Source organism: Oreochromis aureus, linkage group 3 (genome assembly GCF_013358895.1).
Source record: "Oreochromis aureus strain Israel breed Guangdong linkage group 3, ZZ_aureus, whole genome shotgun sequence".
Taxonomy (NCBI): domain Eukaryota; kingdom Metazoa; phylum Chordata; class Actinopteri; order Cichliformes; family Cichlidae; genus Oreochromis; species Oreochromis aureus.
The window spans coordinates 130,421,405-130,435,258 of NC_052944.1; the positions used below are offsets into that span (position 1 = coordinate 130,421,405).

The window sequence follows — 13,854 nt, forward strand, 5'->3', positions numbered from 1 at the left end:
ATTGAAACTACTTCACACAAAGTACAATTATTTATAATGAACTACACATGCAACACAACAGCTTTATGAATACTCAACAAAAGCAAGTTTCATTTGGCGCTGGTTTGACAACCACACTGGAGCACATATTCACCAAAACACAGCAAACCTTAACAATCTTATCAAGCAGTGTTGTGTTTATTTCTGCTCTGCCCTGTTCATTGCACACACAATCCTTCGTCTGCCTTTTAGCTTCCGTGATGCTGTCTGTCCGATCACCACTGTCCACATTTGCAGCTGGTACCTCAACCTCCACTTGTCCAACACAACTGCTGTCCACTGCCTCCATGACATGGTGATTTTGTTGTTGGTCTTCATCGATTACTTCTGCACACCTTCAGACTCTGCAGCTGCATAACAAAAGCCTGTAAGATAAAATTAGTGCATACACATAAAGTAAATGTACACCAATATTCCAATGACAGATGTGTGATTCATCTGGAAGTTATGTGCGGATTAGTGTACAATGAGAGCAATTTAATATGTTTTTAGAGGCCCATGTGGAGTGTTGGTGCCCAGTCTGGATTTGTTACATCCATTTCATATACTGGTTTGCCTGCAATAATGCTAAATCATAAGCTACTCAGTCGACATGATGACATGACGTGGTTCTGCCGCATCACACATTAGCATGTTTTATCTCATTATCTATGACCTCAGCGCATTGAAAATAACACTAAAAGCCTTTTAAGAGTGATATGAATTAATTTAGAACTCACCGGAAAGAAAATGCGGAGAGCAAACCAACAAAAAGCTGGGGATTGCACAGAGCTCGATCCGCTCGTCTCACCGCTGCAATGCAAGCCTGACGTCTTTGTTTAGTAATATCGGATACATGGCATCCCTCACGTTGCCTCCAGGATGGAAAATGATGAAAAGAGAGCCCGTCATCCAGCTTCTTGCTTTCACGATCGTGTAATCTAACGTTGCAACTGACAACACAACACGAACCATAGCTGAAGCTGTATCCTGTGTCTAGCCTACTGTCATGGCGGAAAGGGGGAGTGGCCCACCTCCCGTGACATCACGCTCCAAAGCCCTATACACAGGTCCCGTTTTATGCTACCTTCACCGGCCTCCAGAAAATTAGAACTTTGAACAATATTTTAACTCCCTTCAGAGTTACATACCATAAAATAATACTTTTATGATTAACATAACAGTTTGATTGCTCTAATTACCTGTATTTACCTTGTGACATATTACAGGGCAAATTACATTCAGGGTACAGTTATATCACATAACATCAACTGTGAACACCTTATGTTACCGTGGCGTTTAAGTCCATGGGAATTATGAGTATCTACTCCCAAATTCCGATCCGGGCTACATTAGTATCGGTTCATGGTATCGGTTAACGTTTACGAGTATGAGTACACACACATTTTACAGTATCGGCCCCGATACCCGATACCAGTATCGGTGCATCCCTAATTTTTATTATAAATGGCTTCAAGAGCCCATTCAGGCCTGTGAGACTCATTCAGATACTGATCGTGGCTCTGTGCTACATGCACGTATTTCTGATTCTCTGCCATTCAAACATACTTTGTATATAAGTTTGTGGTATGGAGTAACCAATACTGAACTGTACATTTTAACTGTATTTTTAAGTTTTACAACTTTTCTTACTGTTAAAAACTTCCTTATGGCCATTCATACTACACAAAGTAATTAAGCAATAAACATTTAAGCTGTTGAATCCCAATGTCTGCGGTATCACGGGTGAGGGAGAACATCTGGTTTAATGGGATGTACTGCCAGATCTGTTATTTAAATATAGACATGTGTGGTATCTACAGATATGTCAGAATCTCAGCTAAAAGTTCACAAAACCATCTCAACAACCACCAAGCACTTATAACAGCAAGTGAACAGACAGGGCAAGTAAACAGATTCCACAAAAAAGATGTAAACACAAAGTGCGGATCCCCCTGATCATCTGTTTTTCAAACATGAAGTGTAGTTTTGCACTTTCATTTACTGCTGATTCAGTAAATTTTTATTGTACAGTGGTCTCAGAATCTGTGAGAAGTCTACTTTCAGCACGCAACAGCATGTGAGAATTGGTATGTTGTGTGCTGTGGATTCAACTCTGCAAACATCACTATTTTCACCATCAAGTTTGTACTTAGACAATAACAAAAGCGGAACTAGTACCCCAGGAACTACTTCCTCTTTTGGAACTTTTCAACATAAGAGTACGTTGCCATTCAGAAGACCTCCACATCTCCTCTTATTAAAGGGCTGCCTTATTATTAATTTGCTAATTCTGTCAGTAGATGAAAAATGTGCTTGATCTCACCTGAGAGTTTCCAGTGTACAGTGCGGACTCTTCAGTCCTTCAGACAGAAGCTTCACAGCCGAATCCTCCAGGTTATTGTTACTCAGGTCCAGCTGTCTCAGATTAGAGGTCTGAGAGCTGAGACCTGAGGACAGAGCTTCACAGCTTCTCTCTGACAGGTCACAGTGATTCAGTCTGAAAAATAACAGATAAACAATTAAAAAAAACCCACTTATGTTGAAGTGTAGTGACATACTATAATATTTAGCAATATTTAATCTTGTTTTTGTCAGGAAACTGAGCAGTGATGCAGAGCAACATGTGGAGAGAATCAGGAGAAGAAGTGAAGAGAGAACAGCAGTAAAAGAACACTGAATTGTTCAGTGTGGTTATGGTATCAACAAAATGTGTCAAATTACTTTATTTTGTATTCGTTTTAAAATAATTGATGATTATCACTTAGATAACAACCACAGGCCAGGTCTAGATGGCACTTTGGTAACAGTTACACCCAGAAATATTTCAGAAATGCGGACATTTTCTGCTGAAATGTATTCAGTATTGAACAAAGTGATTACAGATAATCACTTCATAGTTTTATAGACTTCTCAGACATCAGCAGTCATTACTTCTTTAGTTTATTTTATATTTTTTATTTTAGGGGTTCCCACCTGATTTGTGTTAACTACAAAAAACATTTAAAAACCAAAAGTATGATCACATATTTACTTACAGAGCTTTTTTGGGGGCTCTGACCACTGGCAGCAGCCTCAGAAGAGCCTTTTTAAACGCTCATGTTCTCACTTAGATCATGTATTTCTACTTACATTTCTTCCTGGGGAAAATGGGGATTACTTTGAAAACAGGAACTATTTTCCCCAATAACAAGCCTTGGATTAGTACTTCAGTAAAAGTAAAGCAGAGGATGAGCTGAATAAAGGACACTCAAGGTTGGCTTGGAAAGGAATGAAGTCCATGGTGGGGATACAGAACGAGGACAAAAGATGAATATGATGCTGAATCAGCAGAAGACTTGGACTCATTAGCCTGCTGTTAGCTTCATTCCACAGAAAACTGAGAGAAACTAACAGAGTTGATAAAGAATAAAGAGAAATGTGCTGATTTAAAGCCTTTGAAGTGCTTCAGATGATCTCTGTCCACTTCTGTCCACTCATTCATTCATGTAAGCTTCTAATGCAGCTTTGATCTTCACAGTCTGCTTTATGAAACTCATTCTAACCCTGAATGTCAGAGTGTTCCTGCTTCTCTTTCCCATCATTCATGCTGGCAGTGGAGGAGATTTGGATGTTGGACTGTGTTTTGGATGATGTGTGTATGTTTGTGTTGGACTGCTGTCTGTATATCAAACGGCCATTTTGCTTTGGATTTCACTGTCAGACAGACTTCAAGGTGGAATGAAGAGTTTTAGAGTTTCACAGTGAATTATCCAGTGGAGGATTTTTCTTCTTGTTCTTTGAAGGTTTGAAATGTGAACATTGTTCTGCTGCAGTCAATGGACTAAACCAGAGAAGAAGAGAAGAAGAAAACAGACTTTACCATGAAGATCCACAGGGGTGGCTGTGGCTGTGGCTCAGGTGGTAGAGCAGATCGGCTACTGATTGGAAGGTTGGTGGTTCGATTCCTGGCTCCTCCAGTCTGCATGCCAAATATCCTTGGGCAAGATACTAACCCCAAATTGCCCTCCGATGCGTTCATCGGAGTGTGAATGTGTATGAATGCTTATTAGTTGCACTTGAGTTTAGAAGTGCTTGTGTGAATGAGGCATGTTGTATAGAGCACTTTGAGTACTCCGGGAGAGTAGAAAAGCGCTATATAAGAATCAGTCCATTTACCATCCCCAGTGTGGATCAGTATCAGCCTTATGTCTGCAGTTCAGTGTCAGCACAACTTTCACATCATATTCATCTCAGCACAACTAAAACATGCTGACTGACCTCAGAGTTTCAAGTTTACATCCTGGACTATCCAGGAAACCACACAGATGCTTGACTCTTGAATCCTGCAGCTTGTTCAGGCTCAGGTCCAGCTCTCTCAGATGGGAGGGGTTGGACTTCAGTGCTGCTGCCAGATAATCACAGCTGATCTCTGACAAACCACAGCTCCTCAATCTGTATAAAGAATGAAAGATGTAAGTTTATTAGACAAAGTGCTTGAAATCATTCAGTGTTCAGTGGGGCGATCGTGGCTCAAGAGTTTGGAGTTCGCCTTGCCGGTTCGAGCCCCGGCTCGGACAGTTTCGGTCATTGTGTCATTGGGCAAGACACTTCACCCGTTGCCTACTGGTGGTGGTCAGAGGGCCCGGTGGCGCCAGTGTCCGGCAGCCTCGCCTCTGTCAGTGCGCCCCAGGGTGGCTGTGGCTACAACGTATCTTGCCATCACCAGTGTGTGAATGTGTGTGTGAATGGGTGGATGACTGGATATGTAAAGGGCTTTGGGGTCCTTAGGGACTAGTAAAGCGCTATATAAATACAGACCATTTACCATTTCATCATCTGTTCAGAGCTGAAGAAGGTTCAGAATGTAGAAGTTTAGAAAATGGAAACTCCAAACAGCTGAAGCCAACAGGAAGCAGCTTCAAACAAACACAACAAGAGAAAAAACTCTGAATGTTTCACATTAAAGTCATACATTTCTCATAAAAACATGAAAAATTTGTGCGTTTCATTTAAGCAACCACATGGCTTTTTAGAGGTGAAGTGTGAAAGAAATGGACATATTTGAAGTCCAACACCTTTTTCCAGTCACATTATGAAAGCAGACAAACTACAAGCTCATTTTCATTCCAACAAGTCATCTTCTGACCTGGACTAACAACACTGGTCTCTATGTGCAGCTGGCTGTGAGACCAGTGCTCAGGGACCGTCTACAAAGTGCAACACTGAAAGAACATCACACACAAATTTGCTTCCAGCACTTTCACACAAACATCTGCTGTCATCATTGTCACCAAACTCTGCGAAGTCCTTTATTGGAAATTCAAATGGGATCAAATGGTCAGACAAAAGAGGGTTATGAGGAAATATGATGAAATGTTGTGTATTAGCAGGAAGTTATTGAATCATTTTCCTCATAAACCAAACAAAATGATTGACAAACATGTTTTTACAAACTCAGTGTTGGACTTTGATCAGCAGGATAACCCTGATGTTTAAAGGCATTTTAGTCTCACTGTATGAGAGTCCAGTTATTACTCGATATTTATGGAGGATATTCTAAATTAGGCTGAAATATGTGACAGACATGTAATCCCAATTCAGTTTGGGCCACAAACTGAAATGGGATTGTGGCCACATGGAGCAATCATGGATTTAGTGTGAACAATAAAATAGGCAGTGATGTTTCCACATCTGATCCACAACAAAATGACATTATAATGATGGGATTACATGGAACTGGCAGATCCTGGTTCAGGCTCCAGTCTGCAGTCATGTCAGCCATCATGGCCCACCTTCACTGGAGGCCATCTTTGGCTTTATTGTCAAACTCTCATTGGCTGGCCTGGAATCCCTGTCACCCATAATGCAACAGGCGTCAGACACGGGCAGAAAGAGATGTTTTACAAAGTGAAAACAGTTCTGTTTTCAATAACGTTGAGCCAAAGTGAGAGAAAAAAAAGCTTCATGGAAGGAATAAATGTGATGAATGAGTCATTACATCTACACCTGAATCACAACACTCCAGCAGGCGCAGCCATCGGCCATCAACTGTGCAACACTCACACAAATATATCAACTGTGTTTAATATTTAGGCACATAGATCATTGATGTGCTTCAGCTCTTCTTACATTTTACCGCCAACACATTTCAAAAGGAGCAGCTTTTACTTTGAAGGGCAGCTTTCTCTGTTTCCTGTTTCTATTGTTGGATAATGGATTGAGTCGATGTTTTAGTGAGTTGAATTGTGTTACACAAAAATAAGCAAATTTTTCACGTTGTTCAGGCAGAATCGAGCGTTGAAGAATGAATTCACACGTCAATAAACGTTTTCATCAGCACAAGCAGGACAATGAAAGCAAGAAACACCCCAAAACAGGCATTTCTCATTCTAAAACTTCAACAACTGCACATGAATTATGCAATTCATACTCAGACCCACAGTCTCTGATTGGTCTGAAATCTCACTGACAACCAATAGAAATAAAGAAAAGTCCAGACTGACAGTCTGTGTGGTTAGGCAGTGAACTGCTCACACGGTGTTCACGTGCATCACAAAGTATTGGAATTGGATCCAACTTTGTGAAGCAGATTTCTTCTCAGCTGCTGTTTTGAAATTTTCTCATTTCCTCATGAACTGTATTAAACTCTGTAAATGAACTGAGAACTATTTCTACATTTAAACTATGGATTCATTTTCCATTCACTTCTGTACGTTAGTGTATAAATGAATGTTAGACTGGGCTCCATGGAAACACTTGGACTGGTCTCAGCTGCCTGCTTTCTGTAGTCCAACAGAGTCCTTTCTCTTCTCCAGCTTCTGTTTGAAATCCTCTCACAGAGCCTGAATCCTGCGTTGTTGTCATGTTTGGGCCTGTGTTAGGCTGCTCTGTGTTCCTCTGCTTTAACACACACCTCACCACAGCAGCTGTGTGGGTCGTCTCTGTAGCAGCCAAATCAGCTTCTGATACATCAACATCATCACAGCTCCTAACTTCACCTTTATTAGCTTTGCAATAATTCATGTCTTTCCTTTCTCTCTCTCTCCGTTTCCACAGAAGCTCAAAGTCTCTGCAGCCTGTTTTTATCTGCTATCATCTTCAACAGCCTCATTCACATCCCTCACACACTCTACAGCCTCATCACTACTGACTTCATCTTCACTGACTGATGGAGCACAACATGAACCCGTGGAGGCTGAAAAACTATCCTCTCGAACATCTCCCCGTCACCTATCCACTTCTGTCAGCCTTTAAATGAACCATTCTCAAGTCTGTCACGTCTATTTGGAGCCAAAAGGAAAAACTGTTGTTCAGTCATTTGGAAAGACACATTTCTGAAAGCACTCAAACTTCTTCACATTTGTTTCCACACACATCCTGAACATTTAGGAACTAAAGAAAGTTTCAAACATCAAAGATCTGAAACACAGAAAAACAACAACAGCTGCAGTCAGTGAACTCACCTCAGAGTCTCCAGTCGACAGTTTGGACTCTCCAGTCCAGCACACAGAAGCTTCACTGATGAATCCTGCAGGTTGTTTTTACTCATGTCCAGCTCTGTCAGATGGGAGGGGTTGGACTTCAGAGCTGAGGCCACAACTTCACAGTGAGTCTCTGAGAGTCCACACCGAGTCAGTCTGTGATGATAGAAAATATAAAATGTGTTATTATAAAAGCAGAAAATCTGCATTATAAACACAGACTGAATGTATATGAAGACAAAACAGAGTGAGGTCATAATCTGATGAACTTCTGCTCTTCACATCTGTGCTTCAGCTCCTCTTACTGTGCTTGACATGACACAACGATTGAGTCTCTCTCAGACCTGCAGACTTTTAATGAGAATCTTTGTTGGGCTTTAATCTGCAGATGAAGGAGGAAGATGGTGTCACATTTAGGCTTCCATAATGTCCACAGTCTGTCACTGAGATCTGATCCAGAGTCAGAGTGAAGACACACATTTGGACTGTTTCCTGTTTTGACTCCAGAACATTTTGAATGAGTTCAGCTCAGTGAAGAGTTCCAGCTGGAAAGATGATCTCTGTTTGCTACCTGCTGTCAGGTACGACTGTTCACGTCCACACGCAGGAAAAACCTGCTGACTGTTACCAAACGGAGCAGAAATCTCATCACTGGACAATAATGATGAATGAACTCAGAGCTGCTGATATCAGATCTGATTTCAGGGGAACTAAACACAGAAATGATTGGCTCATTTTAGCTTTCTGAGCCATTAGTCTGCTGGTGTGTCGCTAGTTGGCAGAAAAAGATTTATATTCCTGTTTTGAGTTCCCTCCCCAGACGCCTTAACGCCCACTTACATCCTGGGCCATCTGACCTCAGGAATTCACATGACAAGGTGGGGCCAGATTTCACAATGAGCTCACCCGAAACCCTGGCTGATTAGGTCCCACACCCGCTTTCACACCTTGGCTCATGTGATTAGAGGATCACCAGGGGGTCCTTTGTCCCTCCTTGGGGGGATACTCCCACTGGGTTTAAATCTGGGACTCTCGGCCATTTGACCTTAGAACTGAAGAAGCTTCTCGGATGAGAGGTGAAACATCTTCAAGCAACGCAAAGAAGTCCAGACGCTTTTCTTCGCAAACTCCTTTGACTACAATGACCTGGATGACTGAGAACCTTCACAGACATGTTCAGGGCTTCAGTGTTTATGAGTCCAGATCCAGGTGACAGTGAGTCAAAATGATGTTACCTGTCTGTGTCCAGCAGCAGCCTGTATTCACTTTGAATACTGTTATAACCTGACATGGATCAGTTTGTCTTTGATTGGTTTGTAAATGTCACTGTTTCCATTGGACCTGAGTGACGGTACAAAAACAGAGAGGGAGAGAAAGGAGAGAGAGGATGGAGACAGCAAAGAGAGAGCAAACACAAACAGGTGAGAGTGGACAGGTGACCAAGGTCAGCAATAGGGCTGCACGATATTAGGAAAACCTGCGATGTGCGATAACTGTGATCAATACTGCGATAACGATATGACCTGCGATAAAATAAATAGCAAAACAAAAAAAAAACCCTGAATACATAATTTCCGTTTTACTGCAACAGTTTTATTTAAAGAAAGCTGCTGTATTAGCAGTGTAACAACAAAGTTCACTTTAACATTGAAACATTGCCCCCATAAAAGATTTTCTGAGGCTTGAATTCTGAAAGACATCCTTCCCGGTCTCTATAATTAGTTTTAAATAAACATAACTTAAATTATACTGCAAATTATCTCTATGCAGTTGTTCATCATTTTACCACTCACCAAGTAGTTATGATGTAAGTCAAAACTGGAGAGGAAACTTTACTGTAGTGCTTGTGTAGTTTTCAGCTTGGCTCAGTTCAAACATCGCGGTCTTGCGGCATGTTTCGTACATTTGTGGAATGGCGACATGGGAAAAGTAGTTTCGTGAGGGGGTGTGGTCTCTCTGGTCCACTTTATGTATCAGACTGGTGAAGCCCTCTCTGCTAACTGTATTTATAGGCATCATGTCTTTAGCCAAAAAATGTGTAATGGCCTCTGTTATTTCTTTGTAGCGCTTCGACGTTTTCTCATAAGGAGTTCCACTTGAAAAACTCTGATACAGAGATGGCTGTTGGACTGCTGTGCTCTTTGTCTTAACATTAGTAACCTTTGTTTGGCTAGCCCTGTCTTTCTGGAACTCTTCAAACAGTTCTCTGTTGTTGTATTGAAGATGATGGTGTAGATAAGTCGTGTTTCCTCTGGTGGTTGCCACGAGTGTTCGGCAAGTTTTGCAGAGTACCTGTGTTTGGAGAACGTCGTCTTTGTCAAATCCAAAGTACCTCCAAATAAGCGAGGTACTTTTTTTTTTAGCCACGAGTTCATAGTCGGTAGCGTTCTTGTCATGCGTCTCCCTCTCAGGCTTTACAACTCTGACTCGTTGCTGCAGCGTTGTTCGCTCCCCCCTACATAGAAGGCGGGCCACTAATCTATTTGATTGGTTAATACCATGAAGGGCTCTATTCAACTGGTCAAATGTGTCAAGGGGTTTCTTTGATTGGTAAATTCTTTAAAGCACGTGTGTAAACATTTTAGGGTACCCCAATTATCGCAGTTTACGCCGTGTTTTGCGATGGGCCCATCGCACAGGCTGATATTGCGATGACAATAAATTTTCGATTTATTGTGCAGGCCTAGTCAGCAACCAATCAGAAAGCTTCTGTTTGACCCACAGTCACTGATGATGACTGCACATAACCAAGCAGTTACTCTGATATCAAATATGGATCCTGCTCTTATAATAATGATCATCAGATGATATTATTGTGTTATTTTGTAGCTGAATACGATGTTTGTGTGATTATCAGTGAAAGAAGCAGTGAGGAGGATGGAGAGAGAGAGAGGACAGAGGGTGAAGTTAGAAACACTAAAAGGATTTTTCATGGATTTCATGGATGATTTGAGTGATTTCCAGCAGGACACTTAAACATGTCAGTGGACGTCCTAAAGAACATATTCACTGATATGAAACGTGTCATTGAACAGGATTAATATCAGTGGAAACATGGTGGAAACAGCTGTGACTGCATGGATGTGACACACTTCAAATCTGTTCTCCACTCTTGGATTTGGGATCCATGGAGCTGCTGCTGAGTCTGTACAATAAAGGATGGTGTGGAAGGTTGCAGCGTACGGACACAAACACTTTGTGGTTACAACATGAACCTCCCACCGTCTATAAAGCACTGACGACATCATGACGTTTGCCAGGAAGTGAGCTCAGGGATGTAAACAGCAGGCAAACACACAGCAGTGACTTCCATCAGCAGAAAACAGGGACGACATTTCAGCAACAACTAAACACTGAACAGTCAGCTCTGTGATTAATGAGGACATGAAGTCAGACATTGGTCATTAGGAGCAGTAGCAGGAATCAGAGTGAATCCATGAGCTGCTGTGACATCAGCGTTAGCTCACATATCTGACACATGTTCAGTCCAGATGTCAGCAGTGTCTTCTCACTCAGTTTGTCCCACTGTGGGCAGTAAGAGAGCACAGCTGGTTCACCTCTGAGCCTCACTCTGACCCACAGCTCTGTCACTCATCAGTACATCACACTATAATCACACTAAACCAGAGTCTTCCTCAGCACCTTCATCCTCACTCACCATGTTTATGAAACTAAACTCTGTGTCTGTAGTTCTGTCTGTAGTCAGAGGAGAAGCTCAGACGGTGACTGCTCTGGATATTTGTCTCTGTTTGTAACATCAGAGTTCACTTCACTACAAAGAAGCTCTTCATAGATTCTTATTTCTGTCTCTCTAACAGCAGCGTCTGAATGACCAACAACAGCAGCAGCAGATTAAAATACTGCCCCCTGATGACACAACACAGGTACTACATGTAGATGTGAGTCTACGACACACAGCGTACGACTGCAGCGTACGACTGCAGGATCATGCTAAGTGCACACACACATTTTATCTGAGAAACTCAAACTAATGTGAGTCATTTAGCACTGTGTATATCTGAAGAACTAAACTACTAATCTACACTAATCAATGATGTTAATGATCACATCTGGACTCACCGAGCCTTTCTGCAGTTCCTCACAGCTGGAATCAGTCTCTGTCGTCCCCAGTTTGATGTGTTGTACTTCTGCAGGTCCAACTCATCCAGAACCTCCTCTGACATCTGCAGCATGAAGGCCAGAGCTGAGCACTGGATCTCAGAGAGTTTCTTCTCTGATCTGTTCTCTGACTTCAGGAACTCTTGGATCTCCTGATGTACTGAGAGGTCGTTCATCTCCATCAGACAGTGGAAGATGTTGATGCTTCTGTCAGGAGAGATTTTATCACTGTTCATCTTCTTCAGGTTGTTGATGACTCTCTGGATGGTTCTTGGACTGATCTCTGTCTGACCCAGCAGACCTCCTAAGAGTCTCTGGTTGGACTCCAGACAGAGGCCATGAAGGAAGCGAACAAACAGGTCCAGGTGGCCATTTTTACTCTGGAGGGACTTTTCCATGGCTTGTTTAAGGAAATCATCCAGAGATGACTCACTGTACTTTTGTCCCAGGAAGTCCTCCAACACCTCTGTCTTCCTGTTGGTGTGACAGTGGAACATGTAGACAGCAGCCAGAAACTCCTGAATGCTCAGATGAACAAAGCAGTAGACTGGTTTCTGGAAGATCACACACTCTCTTTTGAAGATCTCTGTACAAACTCCTGAGTACACGAGGCCTCTGTCACATCCAGACCACACTGCTCCAGGTCTTCTTGGTAGAACATGATGTTTCCTTTCTCCAGATGTTCAAACGCCAGCCTCCCCAGCTTCAGAAGAACTTCCCTGTCAGCCTCCGTCAGCTCCTGTGGACTCGTCTCATGTCCCTCATGGTATTTGTTCTTCTTCCTCTTTGTCTGAACCAGCAGGAAGTGTGAGTACATGTCAGTCAGGGTCTTGGGCAGCTCTCCTCTCTGCTCTGTAGTCAACATGTGCTCCAGAACTGTAGCAGTGATCCAGCAGAAGACTGGGATACTACACATGATGTGGAGGCTCCTGGATGTCTTCATGTGGGAGATGATTCTGCTGGACAGCTCTTCATCACTGAATCTCCTCCTGAAGTACTCCTCCTTCTGGGCGTCAGTGAAGCCTCGTGCTTCTGTTAGCCTGTCGACACATGTAGGAGGGATCTGATTGGCTGCTGCGGGTCGGGAAGTTATCCAGGAGAGCCGAGGGAAGCAGATTCCCTGGATGAGGTTTGTCAGCAGCTGGCTGACTGATGACTTCTGTGTGACATCAGACAGCAGCTTCCTGTTGGTGAAATCCAATGAAAGTCTGCTTTCATCCAGGCCGTCAAAGATGAACAAAAGCTGAGAGACAGCCAGCTTCTCTGCTGTGACCTTCTGTAATGTTGGATGGAAAACATGGAGCAGCTCCAGAAGACTGTACTGCTCATCTCTGATCAGGTTCAGCTCCCTGAATGAAAGCAGAACCACCACACTGACATGTTGGTTCTCCAAGCCCTCTGCCCAGTCCAGAGTGAACTTCTGCACTGAGAAGGTTTTTCCAACACCAGCCACGCCGTTGGTCAGAACCACTCTGATGGGTCTCTGTTGGTCAGGTAAGGCTTTAAAGATGTCCTGGCACCTGATTGGAGTGTCATGGAGGGCGTCCATCTTGGACGCTGTCTCCAGCTGCCTCACCTCATGTTGGGTATGAACCTCTTCACTCAGTCCCTCTGTGATGTAGAGCTCAGTGTAGATCCTGTTGAGGAGGGTTCTACTTCCTGTTTCATCACTTCCTTCAGTCACACGTTCACATCTCCTCCTCAGACTGATCTTATGTTCATCTAAAACCTCCTGCAGACCAACATCTGCTGAAAGAAAGAAAAACAGAAAGAAAACTCTTCAATGTCTGAACAACACAAGAAGTCCAGTTTTCAGAAATGAGTCCATCAGCAGACAGATGTTCAGTCTTACTTTGTACACAGCTGCTCTGACTGGCTGTCTGCAGTCCAGCTCTGGTGCTGGATCTTTCTCCACACTGGGGACAGGAGGAGTCTCCTGATGAAGCAGACTGGTCCCAGTATGAGGAGATGCACTGTCTGCAGAACCAGAAACATATCAGAGGTGAGCAGGTTCCCCTCCAGCATCAACTCTTAGCAGCTAAAACAAAAGTGTCCCAGCTGTCAGTCAGACTGTACTCGGTGCCACGTTACAGATGTGGCTTCTGACAGCTGCTGCAGCTGCAGGATCAAACACACACAAGTCCAAACGTCTTTGTCTTTGCTGCTTTGTTCTGATTGAACAATACAACATGTAGTTCTTGTCCCAGCTGAGCATTAGTGATGCAGCCTTTAGCATTAGCATTGTTAGCATGTC

At 42.9% G+C, this 13,854-nt stretch overlaps 1 pseudogene; it reads right to left on the minus strand.

Annotated features, from left to right (window-relative positions):
• The window catches only part of LOC120435326, a 36,206-nt pseudogene extending 23,648 nt beyond the window's left edge, over window positions 1-12,558 (minus strand).
• Between the last annotated feature and the right edge of the window lie 1,296 nt (window positions 12,559-13,854).